This window comes from Lissotriton helveticus, chromosome 4_1 (assembly GCF_964261635.1).
Source record: "Lissotriton helveticus chromosome 4_1, aLisHel1.1, whole genome shotgun sequence".
NCBI lineage: Eukaryota > Metazoa > Chordata > Amphibia > Caudata > Salamandridae > Lissotriton > Lissotriton helveticus.
Genome location: NC_136063.1, coordinates 827,901,796 through 827,927,139, shown reverse-complemented (window position 1 = coordinate 827,927,139; position 25,344 = coordinate 827,901,796). Strand labels below are relative to the sequence as shown.

Below are 25,344 nucleotides of genomic sequence, written 5' to 3'. Positions count from 1 at the left end.
GATACTCGGTGCCACGGTAGAGTTGAAGTCCCCACCCAGTATCACATGGCCAATGCCCAGAGTTTGAATTTTACCCCACATCGTGAGAAGCGAGGAAGTGTCATCTACGTTGGGGCCATAATAGCAAACAAAGAGGACCGTATGTGAGTGCAGTTTACCCCACAACATACAATATCTGCCGCCGGAGTCAACTTCCGTTCCGGCAGGCGTGAAGTTCACACCTCGTCTAACCAGAATTGTGACCCCCCTTGCATAGTTGGAGTAGGAGGAGAAAACCCTGCAGGAAGCCCACCTGGTCGCAAAGAGTGACGAGCCATCTGGCATTAAGTGCGTTTCCTGCAACAGAGCAATTGAAATACCCTGCCTGTCGAGGTAGCCTAAAATGTGCCTCTTTTTCCTGGGATTATTCAGCCCCCGAATGTTCCACGACATCAGCTGAAGTTGGTAAGATGGAAGTGTATCACCTACGTCACCCATTCAGACATGGAAATCATATTGTAGCTCAGAATTACACATTTGACCATTAAAGCACATTGAACGTTCAGCATGGTACAGTCTCCCCATAAAACCCCCCCCGCCAACCCCCCTTTCGAGACAACACAAAGAACATTTCAGCATCAGAGGCAGTAGAGCAGACTTCTTTCCCACCCACACCGGCAACCCCAACTGGCCGGGAATACAACCCCCACCCAACATCCCAAAAATGAACCAGAGTACAGCCCAAGTACGGCTTAATACAGAACCCAGCCCACAGGGGGGAAGGGGTGTTAGGGGGAACGCCCACTTGGGGACCAGAACTAGGGGCACCAGACCTGCCAGTCCACCTCCCTACTTACACCCACAGACAACCGGAAGAAACTCTAGTCGTCGAAAGTGGGACGAAGGTGGGTGACCGAGCACGAAGGAAAATCATGGACCGATAAGCCCCGTGTCGATCAGGCTCCTAAAATAACTCATTAAGATATAAACATCTGTTAGGCACTGACAGGTGAACACCGTATGAATAGGGAATAATGCCACAAAACAGTCTCTCAGTCCTGTTGCGACATCGGTGAGTGTGACCTAGATCTGCGTCGAGTTGCTTCGTCGCTGTTACGGTCCTTTCTGCAGTGCTTAAGGAAATCTTCAGCCTGTTGCGGGGTTAGAAAGAAGTGAGTTGCACCTTGAAAGGACACCTTCAGCTTCGCCGGGTACAGCATGGCATATGGGATTTCTTGTGCCTGAAGTTTCTTTTTAACCATAGTAAATTTGCGCCTAGCCTCCTGGACGGAGGGGGTGAAATCAGGAAAAAAGGAGAGGGTAGTGTTACAATAGTTCACAGTCCCCATTGCTCTTGCTCGCTGGAGTACCGCATCCCGGTCTCTATAGTTCAGGAAGCGCACTATAATAGGGCGAGGTTGGGCTCCCGGAGGCGGGCGTGCTGCCAGAGATCTATGGGCCCGCTCGATGATGAAGTGCGGGGAAAATGATTCCTTCCCAAATAGGTCCACAAGCAGTTTTTCCACGAAGGGCTCCATTCTACCAGTGTTGGTGGATTCCGCAAGGCCCAAAATTCTGACGTTGTTGCGACGTGACCTCGCTTCCAAGTCCTCATTCTTGTCAGCGATTAGTTTAAGCAACCTGTCCATTTGAGTGACTTGTTTACTTGTGGAGGCTGCCCCGTCTTCAAGAACCGAAACTCTGTCCTCAGTTTCCTTGATTCGGGTGTCATGTTGCTCCAGTTTAGAGACGACGCTATACATGCGTACATTGATGGTGTCTATTTTGGCGTCAATTGTGGATAGGCTTTGTTTCATCCCCAACAGCAGTGTCTTCCAGTCCTCTTCCGGAGGAGCCGAGGCCGGATGACCACCGTCAGGCTCTGGCGATGTTTTGGACTGTTTTTTTGATTCAAAGGGTATTTTGGACTGGCGTGCATCGTTGCGGCCCATGTCTCTTCTGGGCGTCCTCGACGTGGTGGGGGAAATGGACGCCAGATCGCTGAAGGGGGCAGCAAAAAAGGGGAAGATGCACACCTAATTGGTAAAGTAAGGAGTCGTGGCTACAGGTCCAGACTGAATACTGGGAACCTAGTGGGGGTGACAGCGCGATCAGCTAGCACGGGAGGGGGGGAGGGGGAACCCTTGAACTGTGGAGCAAGTTCCCACGTAGGGGTCTCAGGCAGCTATAGTCTCTTGTCCGGTCCTATCCGCCTCCCTGCGTAGGGAGGGGGTGCTCAGGAGACCACCAGACCTGAATGCAGCACTCCGCAGATGTGGAGAGAGGATGGGGAATTAAGCAGCCTGGTATAATAGGACCTCCCTGGTCCGGACGGACTTGTAAAGTCTGGCGGTCAGGTGGTCAAGACGCTAAGGAGGTCACTCCCAGCGCCGTGCAGCAAGCAAAAACGGCCCAGTCCGTGCGTGTAACTCAGCGCCAGCCGCCTTAGGGAGAGAGGCTGGCAGATGACGGCCTCAGAGCGGCGGTAGGGGTGGCAGGTGACTTGTCAGGCCCCGCCGCCGGGGGAAGAGGCGCCCTGAAGGGAGACCGACAAGCTCGACCAGGAGGTCGGCCCAGGCTGGCTGCAGGGTAGCGCGTCGGAGAAGGGAGGCACCCGGCAAGAAGCGGGGGAGGGGGGGCTGCGGAGGCTCACGGTGAGAGCGCAGCGTTCACCCGCTGCGATGGTTGATGGCCCCCCCCCCCCGGGCGTGAAGGAGCAGAACAATGCCCGACGAGTAGGTTCCAGGCGGCAGTGGTGGCACACTGCAGGAGGGCCGGGGTAGATGGCTCGCAGACGGCTATGAGGTCGGCACAAGATGGCAGCAGTGGCTAAATGGCGGGCATAGCAGGAACCAAGGGTAGCGCCGCACGGAGGGAGAGATGCGGCTCCGGAGGATCACAGCAAGCGGGCAGCCCTCACCCGTCACAGCGGCTGAAGCAGTCCCCGGGGGGGGCAAGAGTGATCCGGAGTGCAGCGGGGAAGACGCACCCCAGCAGGCCAGGCCACCCGGTCCCGCCGGGAAGGCCGCGAAGCACCGGACTCTCCTGACCAGGTAAGGCCACCCAAGAGCACACAGCCAGCCGCTCCTCGGGTCGCCCAAGCTACTGCAGGTCGCCGACTCCGCCAATCAAGGGATACTTGGGGCAAATGTGGTATCGCCGTGATCAGAACATAGAGGGGCAGATGTAGGAGATGGTTTCAAGCGGATTCTTGCGGTCAGGATACCTGCAGGATGGTCAAATGTGCTCCGTCGCCTGGGAGCCTCACACCAGTGCGGCCATCACGGTCTGGCGCCACCTAGCGCCCCAAGAATGTCATAACCCTTTGAGAGCCGCTCCCAAAGGAGTGCTCTTATTTTTCTAGTTGGGTCCCCTTCCATCCGTAGTGTTACTTCATACAACTTATGTGGAACACTAACCCTGGTATCTGCAGTTTCAACTTGGATGTACTCATTCAAGTCCACTGTCTCCAGATGATCCTTCAAGTTCTTGCAAGCTATGGTGACTTCTGCTGCACTCTCCAACATTGTCTGAGCCCAATCCCCGTTCTTGAGTTGTGTCCTCAAGATCCTCGGCATGTCTGATTTTTGGACCTGCTACCTTCTTTTTGGTGAATTGAGGTTTCTTATTTTTTGGAGCGTGCTGGTCGTCTTTGGACTTCACGTGTTCTTCCTTGTTTTCTGACTGTCCTCTTCTTTCGGATTTCTGTGAGGAAGTCTGAAAGGTACTAGAGGAACTTGTATCAGTATCTTGATATCTATCAGGTTTTCTCAAATTATCCCTATTCCTGAGGTTATACCTCCTTTCAGAGGGCTGCTTTTGAGAAGACCTTCCTCTGGATTGAGAACGCTTCTCTTTAGAAGTTTGTTTACTGTTCTGCCACTTCATTTTAGGAGGAGTAGTAGTGTTTTTAATAAAGACCTTTTCAGGACTTTCTGACAGTTGGGGTTTAACTGGTTTCCCACCCAAAGCTGTCTCTGCCTAATTCTTCATAGGATTTTTCAATTATTCTGGCCAGTTCATGTGGTTGCTCATTTACGTCAAATTCTCTAAGCTTTTGGCGGATCTCCACGGATGCTGCTTCACCTTTATTATTAGCTAATATTATTGTTGAGACCTGTTTGAAATCTTTCAGCAATTTCATACCTAGATTTAGAGCAGGCTCTGCCCCGTATTCATTTTGAATCTGTTTCAGGACATCTGGTATTACCGCCATAGACGGAACACCATGTGGTTAGATTGCAGCAAAAACTGTACCCCAAGTGTCGCAGTCCTCCAGATGTGGTGCGATCCCCATAGGTAAACAGATTGTTAGAATTCTGTGTTTCTCATGAGGGGTAGTATCAGGAAATACTGCCTCGATTTGAGTAATTTTTTGAGCTATCCAGAATGGAATTTGTTCCCGTTTTGCGGGTAACTTACCAACGACTGAGTGTAAAGTCTGTGGTGTAATTTTATTTGTGTTCCCCTGGTAAGGGGTGTGTTGTGGAATCCTTATTGCCGTTTGGACAGTATAAGCCCGCATGACATATCGAACTAATTGTCTATAAATTTTGATTAGTTCTTTTAGTTAAACTAATAGTTCCGCATCCGACATTTCTTCAATGGCAGGATGTGGTGTATAGCTGCTTAATACCTGCCATGTTGCTCCTGGTCTACCTAGTGGACAGACCCTGGTAATGTGATGTATATGTTTTAGGGCGCCTTTAATCCAGAGCGCATATTCTTGGTATGTTAGTGGAATTTCAATATCCTCGAAAGGAATGTATTCCTCTGGTGGTTCATCTTCTTTGTAGAAGTGAAACACTTTTGTTCCTGGATTTGCTTCAGGGAAGACTATCCATGAATAGAATACCTCTGTCTGATGATATTTGTGTGCCTCTATCACAAAAACTACCCTACCACCTCTTGCTGATAGGCCATTTAGTTTTATAGTGATGGCTTTCCTTAAAGTTTCTGGAATGCTTATAGCATCGTCATCGGTCTCTTGGAAACCTGTAAAGTTTAAAACTTGTACGGCTGCATCTGCTGCAGCTCCGCCGGTTGTGGTGTTGTCGCCGTTAATCGACATTGTTTAATGAAAGTTGCAGAGCAAGTTTCAAGGAAACAAAGATGAGGTGCACAATATTTTGAAACACTGTATCCTTCAACGTTGAACAAACCAAAACTAATACATAGGATTTTCGTCCTACACAGCTATGGCGGATATTTTATCCTTTTACCCACTCCAGACTTCTATTGGAGTATTATGGAAAAAGGGGTCTCTGAGAAAAGCACGACTGAGTTACTTTAGTATCTAGCATTAAATGAGTGCCTTACCAAACTTTGGGCGCCATGTAGTGTAGTTCCTATATTCCCAATAGGCTCTGCGCATTGGAATATTATATCCTAAAGATTTGACGTAGGACTGAGGTCAACTAGGTCTCTATCGACTAAACTTTATTGTGTGTGTGCCACTAACTCAGAGGTCACTAGAAAATGTCTCGAATACACAAGAAGGGATTAGTTTCTGCATAAACATGACAACTTTGTTTCCCAAGCATAAGAATATATTTCTCAGAGTCACGGAAACAATAGATAAGTATTTCACTCAGTCAATCGTGCATGCTTCGTTTCTACAGAGTTGGCAGAGAAACAAAGAGATGGGTGTTTTCAATAAAGTGTTGATTGAACAGTCTTCTTTCTCATGCAAGAGAAGTGAACTGCCACAGTCGTTATGCAGACTGCAAAGTATAATGCGTACAGCGAGAATAGTATTATAAAATAATACTGTAAGAGCATTGTATGGTTTCTAAGCCATATAAAAATACATACATAAATACCATTGACTAAAATACTCAACTGGTGCTTCTAAAATACGCCTATCCCATGTACCTAACCTAAGTCCAGTACGAGGGAAGAAGTAAGTATTGTGTAACATAGGTTTAGTTCTTTGCCAAAAATCTACCAAAGGTTTCTCTAGGTTCTAATCTGCTCCATACCTTGGTTTAGAATGAAGAAGGTCTGGTATCTCTTTCTCGGGACTCGATTTCCCAAAACCCCGCAAGGGGAGCCGAGAACACTGGACCTGGATTCTCGGCAGGAGAAAGACAGCTCCCTGATCAGTGTGTCAGCTTCCTTCTGCACTTGCTGTAGCAAGCTGCGCCGGGCAAGTAGGTGGTCGATCGTCAGGAAAGAACCTCTAGGGAATAGTTGTTCTTTGTAAAGTAACTGAGTTCTTGGACAAATCAATATTCAAGCAAGGGGAAGTCCCTGACTGCTTAAGCTGGTTTTCCAAGAAATCGTTGGGACGTTTGGTACGGGTGGAAGTAACCATGCCTGTATTTGGGTAGCATGGGCTATGCCTGAAAAAGGGCTTAATTTATATGCCTATATAAGGGCAATGTGAATTGTACCTATATAAGGTCATAAATCGGGAAAATTCACTCCGAGCTTAAAACGCCACACAACAATCCATCAGTCCATAAAAATATCATCCATCAACTGATTTATCTACTTGCATCCACCTATTCTTCAATTTGTCAGTTTATCAAAGGTTTTCAAATAAATGTTGTTACTGTTCACAAAACGATAGCATTTATTTGTTTATTCCTCTGCATAATTGTGCCCTGGTACAAAATACACAAATACCTGAATCATACAAAAGAGAGGAGTGTTAGGATGGGGTTGGTTTCTCAGTGCGGTAATGCATTAACTGCCCCTTGATGACTCTTTTGGATGGGGATGGCAAAGTTTCTATGATGCCACAAATTATGGGGCTGGGTTGAAACCAGCAGATGACAGCAAGTGTCCAAAATCTTAAGGAGTGGGACATTTATGGTCCTACAAACCCTTTCCCCTGTTTCCCATAAAATTTTAATATTATTTTGACAAGAGTATAAAAATATGCATGCTTGGTACTTCTCAAAGAGAAGTATAACAAATGGGTAGAATACCGATACAATTTTTTACAAATGAAAACCAATGTTGAAAAGCAAGACGGCTTATAGCCAGAAACCGGTCCTAGAATGCTTGATTCCGTTCCAGGGAAGACATGGCTTGGCAGTTCGGACTGGACTGTTCCCATGAGACACAGGGTCAAAACTGATTTGCATATGGCCATGTCTGAACTGGGGTGGCTTGGTGAGCAAAATAATAATGGATTAAACCCAGATCTGTGACTGGGGGTGAATGTTCTGCCATTGTGCAACATTCCGTCCATCATCTTGTGTGTTTTGCTGTTCACCCTATGTGGGAAGGGTATGCCCAGACGTGGGTCCCATGCTCACTAAGACACTGGAGTTAAGCTATCCTGGCTGAAGATGGCTGATAGCCAGTAACCGGTCCTAGGATGCTTGATTCCGGTCCAGGGAAGACATGGCTTGGCAGTTCCGGCTGGACTGTTCCCATGAGGCACATTGTCAAGACTGATTTGCATATGGTCATGTCTGAACTGGGGTGGCTTGGTGAGCAAAATAACGATGGATTAAACCCAGATCTGTGACTGGGGGTGAATGTTTTGCCATTGTGCAACATTCCGTCCATCATCTTGTGTGTTTTGCTGTAATTTGGAAGTGCCCAATTTCTATCATTTTAATACAATAGGTCTAATCAAGAAAGTCCCACTGTTCTCATCATAGGTGCCATGGTATAAGTGGTCAATCACAACATAATACAACATAACATGTGTATTTGTGAGGTGCTTGTTCACCCAAGGGTATCTTGGTGCTGAATAACAGATGTTTATTGTTACCCAACTCAATGGTACTCATTCTGTTGAGGAGGAAACAAGCTCTGTTGCTGAAACAGAAGATAGCAAATCAGCTGGAGCCGAATAATTTCACATTTTCACATTCCCAAAACTCTCTAAAAGTAGATGGCTCATATGTGGAGATTTAAAATACAAAAGGAATACCTAGTGGTTATTACCCAGGGTTGTAGTGTAACATATACTAAACTACTGTGCTTACTAAGTATTTTGATTTAACAAAACACTTTTTTCCTTTTTTTTTTAAATACGAAGGATATCATGTAGATTTACAGGAACTAAAAAAGCATCCAGTTTCTGGAGGAAACTCTAAATATGCAGTACAATCCAATACTGCATTTTCCCCAAGGTAAGATTAGTTTTGTGGAGTTAATTCCACCAGTAGATTGCTCTCTGCCAAAAAATGGGAATTTCTGTTTCTTCCCAACCCTAAATAAGGATCCAAATGTTTACCCCTATAGCCAACCAACATGATTCAGCCTTGACTGTTTGAGTATGCTACCCCCTGAAAGTCAAAGTCTAAAAAGGAGGAACTTGGAAACTCAGTGATCCTGCAGTAGTATCTAACTCCTGTGGTCCCAGGACATTTGCAGTACTTCATTAATCACCAAAGGTATCCCATCCTATATAACAAAAGCTCAGCACTAAACTCTCGTGGCATGACTCACTCAAGCGCAGGAAAGGAAGCTATTCCTTTTTAGGTCTCGCACCTAGTGTTGCAGTGCGCAGAACTGCTCTTGCAGCGCGAGACTTCATGTAGGGGCTTCTGAAAGCTGACGACACGCTCGTGCGTGTGGTTTTGTTATTGTTGCAGGCTATTGGGCGTTGCGTGCATCTTTCTAACAATGACCGCACGCAATTGGGCAAATGTGGGCGCATGTCCCGCAGTTGTCCCACCCTGGCCCATTGGTGTCTGTTACCCGTACGGCCGACATCTGCTTGCGTTATCGTGCACTATAATGCAAAACAGATGTCTCGCTGTGCTAGTAAACATTTTTTTTCTTTGCAAGGTCAGTTTCACTTATTCACACGCTATTCCGTGTTTCTGCTGTCAAACTGTTTGCCACCAAAAGGCCACAGAATCGACCCCTACCTCCCTGTTCCTGCTGCGACACACCACACACCTCAGGGGGGAGCCATAGGTCTCAATCCATGCAATGACAGGCCCCTCCCTGGGGTAGCAAAAGAAATCTGTGCATTGGGGAAACAGTCCACCACACTGCTAGGCGCAGGCTTCACTGCACCTGCTGCACCAATCATAACTCTCGGCTGACGTCATACTTTCCCGTCTCACCTTCGGGCCTCGGAGCCACATCTGTCATCTCACCTTGGGGCCCGGGCGTAGCCTGTAGGCCTCAGTTTTAGTAGTTCTGAATTGTGCGCATTAGCATCAGATTTGTTAGGTTTTCCCCTTTTTTTGTAGCTCTCCCTGTAAAACCTATGCTAAGGCACTACCACAGGAAGCAGCCATTTCCTTGCATAAGAAAGGGCAACCAGACAGCGCTGTGTCGCCTCCTGGGAATCAAGTGCACCCCACGGAGCAGGCGTATGTCTCGCTTCTGGTTAGGCCTAAACTTGTGCCAGTCTTACAGCTGTGATTTAAATGCTCTCTGGAACTGAAAGACACCTGCTGCAAACTTGTTCTCTGCCCCGTCACCCTTTTGTGGCCCTTCATTGTTCTTTCTGGATCACTGCACCACATGGGCCTTTTCATGGACTGAAAACCTGCAGTGCTCCTCCTTTCAGCTGTAACCGGATCTTGCGGCATAAACTGATAAATACAATAAAAAGAACTGGGAGCTCCAGATAGCAAAGAAAATAAAAGAGAAAAGGTGTGCTTGTCATCTGACATTGGAAGACAGAGATAGATATGACAGGGAATAGAACCTGAATAGGGAAAACGGAGGCATTAACAATGACTTCCCACATCCCGAGGTACTGGATGGCTAAAATGTGCGCTTGTTTGCGCCAATTATTTCGCCATTAGGAACAGTTAAAGCCACATGTTCAGGAAACAAGCAATGGTCTTAAATATAGCTTCCTTTAGAATGAACATAGCTGTGCACCTTTTCTCTATAAGCTGTCTTGCATTTCACAGAGTTCAGTTTGCATCAACATCCTGCCACGTAAACATCTCTGTGCTTTAATATCCAATTAACATGGCATAAAATACAGGAATTTCAGTTCAAACCTCTAATTTGATTCTCCCCTGCTGTCATGCTATGTAACTTCATTCATGTATTTTATTCTGATTACTATTATTATCAAAAGTGCAGAAAGTTCTCTGAGGTTGTGCAAAATTTGTATGACATACAATGAAGATGTATTACTTTTGAGGTGGAATTTCCGTACTATTATTTAAAAATAAAAAACAATCTTGGTAAAACAATTTGTGCAGCTTGGAAAATTACAGGCCAGCTAAGTGGGTTTTCACACAGGTAAAAATTTGCAAATGTTTGTGATTCTCTTGAATGCACTGAGCTCCATGCCTTTTTTATCTCCTTCTAAAAATCACTCCTGAACTAGGAGAGTGCACTGTGTTCAAAGCGTTGTGCAACTTCAGAGAAAAATCAACATTGAACAAGCCTAATCTACCCCATTTTACCATGTGACTGGCCAGAAACATCATTCGGGAGTGCAAGGGGATCTGTTTTCCCCGACTAAGGAAAAGTCACCAAAAGCTTAAGCTTGTGTTAAAACGTAAACTTGCAATGCAATAGGTCTTGCATTTTATAAACTTTGACCTATTGGTATTGTAAATAACAATGCCTTTTACTTATGTGTTGTTTTTTAAACACATAAATAAAAGGTATTGTTATTTACAATGCAAATAGCTCAAAATATCGTAATTGTGAGACCTATTGCATTGCAAATGCTTGTTTTTAAATAGCCCTCACACACTCAAATAGTGTCTTGCTTTATCATCGGGTTCACCCTGTATCCTAAAGGTCAGAGTGGGCTGAACCATATTTCAGGGAGCACTCAAGAGACATAGGCCAGGGGATCTAAAGATTAAAAATCCTCCTCAGTCTCCAGATATCCCTTTATTAGTGGAGTTGCAGGGGACATTAAAAAGAAATAAAATGGGATCATCAGGAGGTGATGGTCCTATGACCCTAATGTCATGCCAACATGTTTCAGCCCTATTTGTTGGCCCAAATGGGTCCTGGGCTCTCTTTAAGGTGAAATGAGGTTTCCTCCCTGGGTCTTCAAAGAGGGTATTTCCCTATCTTTTTTCAAAGGAGGGTGCAGAAAGCTGGAAAGTATACTCATCTCCCATCCAGTATTATAGTGTATGGTATCCGCCCATAAGAGACACAATTCACCCATGTAGTTCCAGCATACTGGGTGTTGTCATGTACTCTCACTCCATTGCCTTGTTATGATCTACGATCAAACAAGCTCCCTTGGGATCATGGTATCCCATCTAGTCGCATTTAGCGCCATGCAACACATAATCAAATCTTATGTGCAAGTCCGTGAACACTGTAATGTCAGAAAACTGTTACAAAACTCCATGGTAACATTTCCACTGTTGCCTCACACCACATGCCTCACACATCCATCTAACAATCATTCAAAAGGTTATTATATTGCACATCTTTTCTTATCCTGATTGTCCTTATGTGCCCAACATCTTACCCTATTCAGGAGGATATAGTGCATCTCAGGGACTGTGCTATTGGGGGCAGTCTTGTAGTCAAACTCTGTGAAATCGCAGGTTCGGAGTAAGCAGGGGAACAAAAATATCTCGTACTGTTAGAATCACGTGACCCCAGCCTTTGATCTATTGCTTTTATGAAGCTCCTTTGTTCTCAGAAATTAGTCCTGTATTCCCACTTACTTCTTCAAAGGTCCTGCCCCTCCGTTACACTTACTTGGGTCCCACGTCTCACGGCATTTGCAGTTCCCTTTGCCGGGGACGCGGCTTATAAAGTCTGTCTCATTCGCACATCTCCGTGTGGTCTGGATGCGGTGCTCCAACCCCGGCGCTTCCATATTGCATCATTTTCGGGTTTTCCCAGATCGAACTACAGAGACCGACGGCATCACAGGGAATGAAGTCTCTTTCACTCGGTAACCATGGTTACCGTGATAGAAACTGACTTTCAATTTGTGGGGGGAAACTTTATTGTTTTGTTATTTCAATATTCTACTTATATTGATTGTGATTGCTTTTTGGGCTGGATGGGCTACCAGTTTGGTCAGATATAGAGCTGAAATACCAGTGGTCAATATAGATTGCGGGTGTTCCCTAAACTACTGTGTTCTTCAAATAACCGAACCTCATTATCAGGGTAGTCCCAATCCATTCAAGTTGGAATTATACCCAGCAGTTTCCTCATTTCAAAAAGGGCGTCTGAGGTTATGTTTAGATTATGACGTAACCCATTGGTGTGCCCTGTTGGCAGATTGTGCATCTTTTTCTCACATTAGCAGCGCGGATGGGGTTTGGCATTCATGTTGTCCTAGCATGAATGAGGGATGGTTAATCCTTTATCATAAGTAGCTGGGAGTATATCCTAAACTAAGGTGTTCATGTCCCGCATTCTGGCTTCTAATTGTTTGGATTATTAGTAGCCTAATTTGCCTGTGTCCCTCTAATGGTGTTGGTTCGACTGATTCCAAGGGATTGAGTCGTTAAGTCCCTGGATATGCGTCTTTAACCTACAGACCCACCGCTGTTCCTTTTCTAGTAGTCTTTTTGATGAGCTGATGCCACCTTTTACCTTCTTAATGATGGTCCATTCTAGATCAATGTCCCTATGGCCCATCTCAACATAATGGGCAGTCAGTTTGGCAGCCGTGATTGCTCGTCTGATCATACTTTTAAGCTTACTTTTTCGTACCTTCACCTGCCTTCCTGGTGGTCATTCCGATGTATTTGGCCTTACAGGGGCACGTGGTCATATATACTGTCTTTTCTGTATTACAATTTGTATGGTCCCTTTGTTCCAATGGGTGTGTCATGCACAAATGTACACTAGTGGTGTGGGTGTATGAAGTGGCAGACCACCCACAAGCTACACGAGAAATGGCCTTATACCTGTGGTTGGTTCCATAGTGTGAGTTGGGTGTTTTGTTTCTGTTTCCAACGGACAGTATGAATCAGAGTGCTCCCAATGCTTTTGTTGCATTTGAATGAGAAGATGGGTTTTTCAAATGTTAATTTGTTTGAAGTGAGTATATGCCATTTATTGTTAATTATTTTCTTTATGGCATTGGATGACGAATTGTACGTTGTGACACATATTAGTGCTTCCGTTTCTCTCTTTGTGTTTGTTTCAAACAATGCTGCCCGTGGTGTATTACCGGATCTTTTTCGTGCCTGCTCCATCACCTTTTTGGGGAATTATTTCTCCCGTAATTTCACTGTGAGTCTATTGGCCTCTAGGTTGTAAGTCTCAAGGTCCAAGCAAGTTCTGCGTATTCTAAGTCACAGGCCAACTGGGAGGTTTTCCCTCAGTGAATGAGGGTGGGCACTGTTAAAGTGTAGCATGCTATTGCGGTCAGTTGGTTTAGTGTACAGCGTGCTCTCTAGCTTACCATTCATTTCTATGATGTGTATATCCAGAAAGAATGCCCTCATATTGTCGGTTGACATAGTGAAGCACAAGAAAGGGTTGAGGTCATTAATCCAATCTCCAAAAGATGCTGTGCTATTTTGATCTCCATGCCATATGATGATGATGTCATCTATGTATCTTATTCAGCTGCAGACTCTACCTACATAAGGGTTGTTTGACCAAATGTGTTGCTCCTCCAGCTGACTCATGTATAGGCATGCAATACTAGGGGCAAAAGTACTGCCCATGGAGGTTCCTTGTACTTGTAGATAGAGTTGATTTTCAAATCTAAAGAAGTTTTCCATGAGGGCCATGCGCATGAGTTCCTGATCCACTCCACAGAAGCCTCCCAGGGCCATTCTTGTGAGCGAAGTATATTCTCAATAACCCTCAGGCTTTACTCTTGTGGAATGTTTGTGTACAGGGCCTCCACATCTAGACATATCATATTCTCATTTAGGGGGTCATTGTCAAGCTCTGCTATGATATTAAACAGATGCTTTGTGTCCCTTACATTTGATCTCATTTTAGTGACGAGGGGGCATAGAAACCAGTGTGTGTATTTAGAGAGATGTTCCAAAATGGATATGATCCCCGAAACAATGGACCTCCCAGGTGGAGGGGCTCTGCCCTTGTGTATCTTGGGGATTTTGTAGAACAAAGGTGTTCTGGGTTCTTCCATATTCAGGAAGTCTCTCATTTTTTGTGTCCAATTCCTCTGTAGTGCTTCAGCAGTGATTGTAGATATGGTTTTCTGGAGATGTGCTGTGGGGTCCCTCTGTAGTTTCCTATAATATCTCTCGTCCGAGAGGAGGGATAGGCATGCTGTCCAATAAGCGTTAACTTCCTGTATCACAATCGCTCCACCCTTATCGGCTGGTTTTATAACTAGGTTGTTTCGATTGCCCAATTAATACAACGCCTCTCCTTCCTTCTTGCTCAGATTGTTGTAGATGTTCCTTCTGGGTTGTAATGCCTCTACCTCTTTAGTGACTGCTTCTTCAAAGGTGATGACCTTGGGAGGTATTAACGAAAGGGGTGGACAGAATGTAGATTTCTGTGGTAACTGTAAGTGGGTAAACCCTGTATCCTTCTCTTGCTGAGGTTTCCCTTCACAGAAAGTCTTCACACGGATCTTCCTAAAGAACTCGCTTATTTCACATCAGGTTTTAATTTGTTGATGCTGGTGGTTGATACAAACCAGCGGCCCTTGTTGAGAACCCCCAGTTCATCCATGGTGAGTTCCTCGTCCACAAGGTTGACCACGAGGTCTATTTTGAGCTTGGGCACACTTTTTGGTCCTTCATCTGGCTTCTCGTGTTCATTCCTCTTGTGTCCTCGTCCCATTGTACCCTACTGTTGCCTCGTCTTCAATGTCTGCCTCTTCTCCCACCCTGGCCTAAAAAATATTGCTGGTTTTGGTTAGGCTGGAAGTATTGCATGTTCTGAAACTGGGGGTCCTTGGAATTGTTGTGGGTCAATTGGTCCATGCCACGGGTTCATCTGTGGTGGAGGGTACGGTTGATTATAACCCCCTCTCATCTGTCATCTGGGTTTGTACCTCTAGCTCCTGGATGAATTATCACTAGACCAATCCTCCTGGTCTGAATATGTGGAACCTGAGTCACTTCTATGTCATGAGCCGGTGTCTGTATCTGGCTGTTTGTCATAGTCATCCCTAATATATGGATAGACTTTCTCATGGGAGAACTTCTTCAGGTCCTTTTGCAGTTTGTTGATTTTACTTTGCATTAAGTAGTCTTTGTGTTCACTGATTTATTTGTTGACCTCTTCTAGTTTCTTCTTGTTTATTGGTGTGTTGCAGAATTAATAATTAAAATAAACCAATTTTGCGTGCATCGCCTCGCGATAAGTAACCATTCCTTGTTAAATATAGGGTCCTCTAGGAAAATTCTAGGTTCATTGGTGACTAGTAGACCTGTGGGGGCTGCATTTCCCTGTAAATATTCTGTCATAATTGCTCCATGCAGTAGGATCTTCATTTGATTCCTCTTCAGTTCATTAAGTTCATCTCAACTTTGGGTTTGGTTTAAACATTGGGTGATATTTGTGTCTGGCAAAAGAGATGGTGCCGCCAGGATTGCAGATGCCATGTCATTGGTATACCCGATCCCTAGTAGTTCAATCATGTTGTCTCTAGGACTAATAATTTGTTTATGCGAGTGGAGTTTGCGGCATGTATATAAAGCTTGTGTACATTTCTTGTTGATGGTGGAGTAAGAGTGTTCAAGGGACTTTTGAGTCAGACATTTTCCGTGTACCCTACAGCTCTCTGCTGCACTAACTATCTTTCACTAGGCTAAGGTAGAAGAGCCCTTCCCCAAAGCTGGAAGGGTAGAGAGGTACTCCAGGATGTGGATATGTCCTCCTGATTCGTAAATTAATCACCAAAGGTATCCCATCCTATGTAGCAAAAGCTCAGCACTAAACTCTCGTTGTGTGACCCGCTCAAGCACGGGCAAGGATGCAATTCCTTTTTGTTAAATAACTCTGACCAACTCTAATAGTGTCATGATTCATCATCAGCTTCACCCTGACTCCTAAAGGTCAGGGTGGGCTCAACCATTTTTCAGGGAGCACACAAGTGAGATAGACCACGGGGTCTAAAGATTAAAAATCCTCCTCCGTCTCCAGGAATCCCTTTATTAGTGGAGTCGAAGGGGACATTAAAAAGAAATAAAATGGGGTCAATTGCAGTACTTGTCAGAAGGAATGAGTACATGCTCTTGATTTTCCTAGGTCCAAAATAACTGGCTTGACAGTCTTCCTCTAAGTTGTTCTTCCTAAAACTACTCAAGTTCCTGTTGGTTGCCTCAGTGTGAAACTAATGAATGCTTAGAAGCTAGGCACATGAACTGCAAATCAAAGAAGTCAAAATTTGCACAAGAGCTCCTCAGTTATTCTATTCAATTTCGCTGGAAACAAAGTAAATGTGTAGTTGAAATCAAAGGCGTGATTGCCAGATTACATCTATTTACCACCAATGTTTCTAGCACAAAGGGCTTATTTCTCATAGTCTTTGTAAGTAAATATTCTGTTGTGTTCTATCAATCAACCAATCAAACAGAGTACTTGTAAAGCGCGCTACTTAACCGTGAGGGTCTCAAGGCACTGAGGGGGAAGGGGCGCTGCTGCTCGAAGAGCCAGGTCTTTAAGAATCTTCTGAATGCGAGTAGGTCTTGGGTCTGCCATAGGTGGGTAGGGAGGATGTTCCGGGTCTTGGCGGTGAGGTAGGAGAAGGATCTGCCGCCGGAGGTTGTTCGTTGGATGCGGGGGACAGCGGCGAGGGCGAGGCTGGTGGAGCGAAGCTGGCGGGTGGGGGTGTAGAAGCCAAGCCTGCTGTTCAGGTAGGCTAGTCCGGCGTTGTGGAGTGCTTTGTGTGTGTGGGTGAGGAGCATGAAGGTGATCCTCTTGTCGACGGGGAGCCAGTGTAGGACTCTCAGGTGGGGGGTGATGTGGCTGCGGCGGGGGACGTTGACGATCAGTCGGGTGGAGGCATTTTGGATGCGTTTTAGTTGTCGTAGGTGTTTGGCTGGGATTCCTGTGTAGAGTGCGTTGCTGTAGTCCAGTTTGCTGCTGACAAGGGCCTGTGCAACCGTTCTTTCTGTTTCAGTGGGGATCCCCTTGTAGATCCTGCGGAACATGCGGAGGGTGTTGTAGCAGGAGGAGGAGACGGCGTTGGCCTGTTTAGACATGGAGAGGGAGAAGTCGAGGATGAATCCTAGGTTGCATGCATGGTCGGTGGGTGTTGGTGCTGTTCCCAGTGTGGTCGGCCACCAGGAGTCGTCCCAGGCAGAGGAGGTGGGTCCGAGGATGAGGACCTCCATCTTGTCTGAGTTTAGTTTGAGACGGCTGCTCCTCATCCAGTCGGCGATGGCCTTCATTCCCTCGTGGAGGTTGGTTTTGGTGGTGTGCGGGTCCTTGTTGAGGGAGAGGATGAGCTGGGCGTGATGGTGGGCCACTTGTGCGAGGGGGGCCATGTAGATGTTGAACAGCGTCAGGCTGACGGATGAGCCCTGGGGGACGCCGCAGATGATGTCGTGGCTTCGGTTTGGAAGGGCAGGTGGCAGACAATCTGGGTTCTGCCGGAGAGGAAGGACATGGTCCAGTCAAGGTCCTTCTCTTGGATTCTGGCTTCTAGGAGGCGTGTCTTTAGAGTGCAATGGGAGAACGTGTCGAAGGTGGCTGGCAGGTCCAGGAGGATGAGGGCTGATGTTTCGCCGTTGTCTAGTTGGCGCCTGATGTCGTCTGTGGTGGTGATGAGGGCTGTCTCGGTCCTGTGGTTTCGTCTGAACCCGGACTGGGACGGGTCCAAGATGTTGTTGTCTTCCAGGTGGTGGGCCAGTTGCATGTTGATGATTTTCTCGATGTCCTTCGGGGCCAGAAGTTTTTGAGGTCCTTGGGGTCTGCCTTGGGCTTCTTGAGGAGGGCGTTGATTTTGGCGTGCTTCCAGCTTTCCAGAAATGTCGCTGTTTCGAAGGAGATGTTGATGACCTTCCGTAGTTGGGGTGCGATGGCTTTGTCTGCTTTGTTGAATACATGGTGTGGGCACGGGTCTGACGGAGATCCTGAGTGGATGGAGTTCATGACCTTGCGTGTCTCGTCGTCATTGACGTTGGACCAGGAGGTCAGGCTGTTGGCGCTGATGGTGTTCACAGGGGAGGTGGAGTCTGGCGAGGTTGGGGCTGTTGTGGTGTTGAAGCTGTCATGGACGTCAGCGATTTTGGGGTGGAAGAAGATGGCTAGTGAGTTGCAAGGTTCTTGTGAGGGTGGTATCTTGTTGGCGTTGGCATTGGCGCTAGGGTTGGAGAGTTCCTTTACGATGCTGAAGAGCTCCTTGCTGTTGTGTGCGTTGTTATCCAGGTGGTCTTTGAAGGAGGATCTCTTGGCTAATCTGATGAGGTGGTGATGTCTGCAGGTGGCGTCCTTGTGGGCTGCGTGGTTTTCCGGTGTGTGTTCATGGAGCCATGTCTTCTCCAGTTTCCGGCATGCGCGTTTGGAGGTCTGAAGCTCGTCGGTAAACCCGGTGGCTCTCTTGCTGGCTTGGCTGTTGGAGGGTTTCTTGAGCGAGGCGAGGGTGTTGGTGCAGTCGTCCAACCACTGTCCGAGGTTGCGGGCTGCAGTGTCTGGGTTGGTGGGGTCGGTGGGTGGGTTCTGGGCTAGGGTGGTGATCAGCTGGTCTTCGGTGACTTTGGTCGGTCCAGTGGAGTTCGGTGGTGTGGTCAAAGGCGACGTGGTTGCCTGTGGAGAAGATGGGGTCCAGCGTGTGGCCGGCGGCGTGGGTGGATGTGGTGACGAGTTGTCTGAGGCCAAGGTTGGCGAGGTTGTTGATCAGGGTGGCGGAGTTTGCGTCGTTGTTGTTCTCGAGGTGGAAGTTCAGGTCCTCGAGGAGGATGTAGTCCGTGGAGGCGAGTGCGTGGGTGCTGGCGAGGTCGTCGATGGAGTCGCTGAACTGAGCTCGGGGTCCGGGGATCTGTAGATGAGTGTTCCTCTGAGGGTGGTGTTGGGGTCGGTGTGGATCCGGAAGTGCAGGTGTTCGGCGGTGTTGAGGGTGTCATCTGCGTGGGTGGCGACCTTGAGGGTGGACTTGTCGACAATGGCTATTCCTCCTCTGACTCCGTTGGCGCGATCCCTGCGGGTGATCTTGCAGCCGTCCGGGATGGCTATGGCGATGTCGGGCGCCGAGGAGTAGTTCTACCAGGTCTCGGTCAGGAAGGCCACGTCTGGGGCGGTGGTGTCGAGCAGATCCCAGAGCTCAACGGCATGTTTGCGTGCGGAGCGGGTGTTGAGGAGTATGCAGCAGAGGTGGTTGAGTCCAGTCCTTGGAGGTTTGGTGGCTCTGTCGCAGGTGAAGCTGCAGGTGTGGCAGGAGAAAGGTCCGCGGGTCCGTTTCAGGGTGGCCTGGAAGCAGGTTTGGTTTCGGCCGGCGTTGAGTGCGTAGAGGGTGCTGGTGTCATAGCGGAGTCTGGTGTTGTGGCATTCGCAGGGTCCAGGGGTTCTGCCGCTGGGTGCAGTCCAGGCGCGGACGGGCGCAGACGAGCTTGCCTTTGGTGTACCAGCAGCGCGCCCGCTGCACGAGTCCACTGCACTGCTGCTGCACGGCCTCCATAAGAGTAGGAGAGGGAGAGAGGAGCAGCTGGGAGGCGGGAGCGGGGTGGCCATTGGGAAAGCAGGGGGGCGGGGCCGCAGGGAAGCAGCGACGGGAGGAGTGGTAACGACGGGAAAAGGCGGGCAGCAGCCGGAGGGCACCGGCGGAGGAATCCTGAGTAAAAAAAAAAAGAACAGGGGCACAGATCAGGGTGTAGGGAACCAGGCAGCACAAGAGTCAGTCACGAAGCAGCTGGCAGCCATGTGGTGGCGTGGGGAGCAACCTGTCTGTGAGCAGGCTGTTCTATGGAACCTATATTTAAAGAACTATGTGAAAAATATGAAACTATATTAAAGGAATACAATAACCACAAATCTAAAATCAAGCAATGAAATAATGAACAACAATAACCTAAACAAATTATCAAAGCAGTATACTTTTTGGGAATTTTTGAAAACAGTAATGGAATATAAATAAAAAAAATATTAGAGTTGAATTTAGGGATAAGGTAAGGGTTAAAAATAGAGGTTGGTTTAGGGTTAGAAGTGGGATTCAGAATAAGGTCAGAGAAAGAGTAAGATTTAGGGGTCGATTACAATGCAGTTCGGAAAGGCTCTAAATCGGATTTAGGTCTTCTGAATCGGATTCGGAACCTGTCTTTCCAGCCAATTTTTAAAGGTTTCTTAATGATCAATTAAGATGTTAGTAAGGCGTTCAGGCTTTGCGAGTTGGTTCCGGATGGCATTTGGGGGAACCGGACCGCGTTTCCGACCGAGCGATTATGATGTCCAATTCGGACAGACTTTCCGAATCAGTTGTTCCGACTTAGATCTGCAGTCGGAATCTGACTTTGGGAACCCGTAGCAGGCCCCTCTTCATTCAGGGCCTTCTGAATCGGTCCTTTCAAACCATGCACTATGCGGCAGGCACAAAGGGTTGCCCACCACAGGGTGCACGATTTTCCCCAGCCACCCCTTTCTTCAATGGGAGCCTGTGTATTCATTGGGAACACAGGCTCCCCTTGAAGTCAATGGGAGTCCGACCAAATGGTATCCGGAAGCATCGTAATCGTCGGTCAGACTCCCCGGATCCAATTTGATCGAAAACCATTCTGAGATCGATTTGGTCGGAATTCTTTCCTACCGACATCGTAATTAACCCCTTAGTAGTAAGGTATGAGTTAACATTAGGGATAGGGTTATGGTAAGGGTGTGATTAAGGGTTGAGGTTTGAACAAGGGGTAAGGTTAAGAAGTTAGAGTGGCATTAGGTATAACGTGTGGGGAAGATTATCAAATTGTTTTTAAAGGTTTCTTGATTGTTGTTAACTTAGTACAAAACAGAAAAAAGTGTGGCTGCGTTTTTACCATTATGGAGTTGTTGTTTTGTTGTTCTCCACTGTGGAATTCTTTTCATGCACAAAGATCCAGTTTTGAATAATTTGTGTAATTAGTATTTCATTCACTTTAACCTGATATCATCACTACCAGAACTATGTTTATCTGAAATCAAGAGCCTGATTTAGTGTTTGGCAGATGGAGAACAGTCCGTCAGTGTGGCGGAGGACATTACCTCTGCCACTCTGATTGACTACCGTCCTCTGGATTTAGAGATGACTGCCGGCCTAGTGGTCATCCCTCTGCATTGAAGAGAACAGCATTCAGGGCAGTTCCTTTAACCCCTTCCGTGCGGCCGCGATTCTGCGCCTGTGCGGCAGAATCGCGAACAGGCGGGGTTATAACGGCCCCCAGCCGTCATCAGCATGCGAGCCCCGTAGAGCATGACGGCTGGGTGCCGTCATCAGCATGGAAGGGTTTAAGTGAACTAAACGTTTGGTTGATAGCCACAATGGGTTTTGACTGCCATTCACCAAACCTTTAACATTCTTTTTTGTTTATCAAACAAAGGGGCGCATGAATCAAACATTTTTGTCTTTGCAAACGGGCCGATTCGCAGAATCGGCTCGTTTGCGATTGCAAATAATGCTTTTCAGATGCAGCCAACCCTATTTTGCGAATGGGTTTGTGATTCGCTATTAGGAAGGGGGTGTTTAGGACGTCCCTTCCTAATACCGAATCGCATAGGTATGTAGGAATGTTTTGTGACCGAAATGTGGTCGCAAAACATTCGCATTTTACCACCTACTTTAAGTAGGTGGTAACCCATTCGCAAATGGGAAGGGGTCTCTTAGGGACCCCTTCCCCTTTGTGAATGTTTGTTACAGCATTTTTTAAGAGCAGGCAGTGGTCCTACGAACCACTGCCTATTCATAAAAAATTAAAAGAAAACTATCATTTTTGTTTTAGAAACGTATCCCGTTTTCCTTAAAGGAAAACAGGCTACATTAAAAAAAAATGCTTTATTTAAAAGCAATCATAGAAATGGTGGTCTGCTGGCCCCAGTAGGCTACCACCCCTGTGATTTTTGTGATTCCTAGGGGGTTGCAAATTGTGACTTACCTCATTAATATAACAAGGTAGGTAATTTGCGATCCCCTGGGAATCACAAAAAGTGTTCAACACACTTTCATGCATGCTGTTTTGTGATTTTCTAACTGCAAATCCTTGCGTTTCACAATTAGGAAATTGCAAAACAGTTTCTTCATGCATCGGGTCCAAAGAGTCTGATTTATATTTGCCAACAAGGTTACGACTTCAAGGGAGAACATTGCCCATTAGCTCTTAGTCCTCTTGCTGAATTTAGAAGCTGGTGGAACTTACGTATTCCATAATAGATGGAGCCCTGATTGATTCCTTTAATGTGATACTTCCTACGACGGCCCAACGGCCTGACTGTCATTGCTTGGAAATACCTGACAGTGAGGGGCAGGAAAAAAACCTTGGGAAAAAACCTCTAAGGAGTGTGGTAGTCATTACTTGTTTTGTTTTTCAAAATCAAACTCCTGTGTCAATAGTTTGCTTCGGAAAGACAAACAAAGTTAAAAGATTTGGGAACGGCCATGAATACCATCCACCAAACTATTAATTACTTAAAAAGACCTGCTGTAATGGTGGTTGTCTTCAATGTACAGAGATGACTGCTGGGCTCCCAGTCATCTCTAAACTTGGCGAGCAAAGTACAGTTGAGATGGTGTAGGCAATGTTCTCTGCAATCCCTTTGGACACTACACTGTCCTCCAAACTCCTAAAGTGGAAGTTTGTTTTTTCAAAACAAATGACCCTTTCATTTAGGGCATTTTCTCCCATGGTGAAAGGTCATTCAAGTTTTTCCTGTCCTTAATGGCCAGGTGTATCTTGGTGGTGATGGGCAGGAAATAAAAAAAGTATTACACCTTCCCCCCCCCGCAAATAGGGAGAGTATAATGTCCTTCCACTGATGGCCCCTACTTTGCTGGGCAATTGGATGAAGTATTCCATTGATGGAGCCAACAGGGGCTCCTATTACAGAATTGGTAAGGTCCACCCATCATGAAATGATGCAGCCCACCAAGGGTTTGGTGGGCAAGGTACTTCATCACTTATGCAATTCAGCACTCTCTCCTCCAAACTCTAAATTAGGCCCTAAACTATTATCCCAGAATTTATGTTTGTGATTTTTATGTCATAACATAATTGTTATAGTTACATCAAATCGTTCACCTAATGCACGTACACATACAACAGTATATGGATAGTTATTGTAAGCAATGCAATTGCCATTTAACACAAATCTGTACATTACTAAATGGAGACAGTAAGCAAGACATTGAAAAAGAACATCCAAAACAAAAATACCTACTTAACTTTTGTTTATAATACCTGAAAATACAGCAATCATCTACAAAGAATAGCTAGCAAGGCTTAGAGTAAATGGACAATTGTAGGGAGTGCATTGGAAGTGGACAAAGTGATGCTGAATCTGCCATCTACTGTGTTTGCAAGGCCATTGAACATGTGCAGAACTGATACAAAACATGTCTAGTCTTGAAGGATTCCAATGGCCTTGAGCATGGGGAGACATTATTTTGTAATGTGTGGCATATCTTCTCATTTCTCTAGGTCATCTGCAGTTCTCAGGTCTCAGGCACTATAAACTAAGACTCATAAAAACACTAATAAATAATATTTCTAATTCAGAGAAGAGATGAGAAGAGCCCAAAGTTTGTGAAATGAAAATAAAAAATAGATAGCTTCAAATAGGTCAGAGTACAAGTTAAATTACATAACGATTGAGTCTTAAAAATATAATTTGACTTAGTAAATAGAGTCCTTGCAGCAGAATATAGACATTAGGACAGAATATCACTGACAATGGTTGTCCAGACATGTCTTTAAAAAACACTCAAGATTTCTGCATGAGGAGCTGAAGAAACTATGATGTTTGTGAAAGCATATTACAATAGTGATATCTACTCAAATCAGTGTGTGACAGTAGCTAGTTTTCAAAGTTTTGTTTTGCAGATCACCAAAATGTTAGTAACATTTTAGTCACTGAGCCATCTTGCTGGTTGTAAGGAAGCCCCCCACCCTTTGCCAGGAAGGAGCTGTATGGGGTGACATTTACACAATTCTTTGATGTGGATGAAATATAGGTAGATGCTTGAAGGTAGACCCTCCCGATCCAAGAGGCTTTCCTGTTCCCTAAAAAAGTGCCCATAATGTCCAGAAATAGACTGAGTCAATTTTAATGTCTGCATCACCTATACTATTCAATAAAGAGATTGTTTAAAATGGCAGGTGCAACCCCTTGGTATTCCATGCTGTTTGTTTGAAATGTAAGACTTGTACCATGCAAAATGTTTGTGCACTAATATATAGCACCACAAGTTTCAAATATTAGATACTACATAGAGATTGTGCTTTACAACATTGTATACTACAAGTAACAAGAAAAGAAAACCTACATAAAAGAACAGCATTGAATTCTTGAGGCATGCTGAAGGTATGATTGCAAAGTAAATTCTACAAATATGGTTATGTCGGTCTTCTGGGAATTAAAATGACAAAAAATGAAAGGATGCACTCCTGGTTTTTGTTCAAAGTCCACATTTTTGCAAAAATTCTCATTGCAAAGTTATGGCGTGTTGGCTTGTTACACTCTCTGCCCCACAGGCACCAATATGAAATTCTGAAACCTAGTGCTGCGCCATTTTGCACCACCAACAAGTCGCATAGCCGTGTACACAGTTTAAACAAGAAACCAGTTGCTTCGTTAGAATCCATATAGCTTTCCAAATTTCTTCTATATGTTCTCCATCTACTTCAAAGGTATCATGATTGCAGCAGTGAAGTTGCGAGGAGGAAGTTTAAGTTTATGAGAGAGGTGGACATCCTGCTTGAAGGTTGTTGAGCAGGTTGTGATTTAGTATGGTATTTGTGGTATTTCGTTTTATAAGGGTTTTTTTCGTGAAAGAAGGGGTTCACTGAGCACGATTTTTTAGTGATGTTAATTGCGGGGCAGGGTGGGAATGGAGACTGTTTTGGTTATTGATTTTATTGGATTAGTCAGTCGTGAGTTCTATGTAAAGCGAGTAAAACAGATGTTTGTTTTAATTTTCTAGACACCCCTGAGGAAGGGCAAAACAGCCTGAAATGCATTGGGTGAACAAGGTTGTGGCTGTCCTGGATGAACTGGGTATTTCAGAATGCTTTAGAATAAGGCCTGGATGGGCAATTCCTTAGCATTTGAAAAAAGTGGAATCATATTACGTTTGATGCGAATGAAGCAAATATAGAAGACATTTGGAAAGCAATATGGATTAAAAGTGGATTAAAATGGATTAAAACGAAAAAAATGGTTTCTTGTGTAAACTGTGTACAAGGCTGTGTGACTTGTTGGGGGCGCGAAATGGCATTCCACTAGGTTTCAGGTCTTCTGGGAATGCCAGGAAATTTGGGGCAAGTATTAAACTTTGGGTAACAGCTTGCATATCCTGAAGCTTAGCAAGATAATACCTGTTTAAGAGCTTCCGGTGTTTTGTTTATTTAGATTTCCAGCAGGAGG

The 25,344-nt window shown here is 45.8% G+C and overlaps 1 protein-coding gene across 1 annotated transcript in view; it reads left to right on the top strand.

The window, feature by feature from the left end:
- Positions 1-25,344, top strand: part of LOC144828070 (adhesion G protein-coupled receptor E1-like) — a 230,359-nt gene that overhangs the window by 148,592 nt on the left and 56,423 nt on the right. The gene's annotated exons all lie outside the window — the stretch shown is intronic.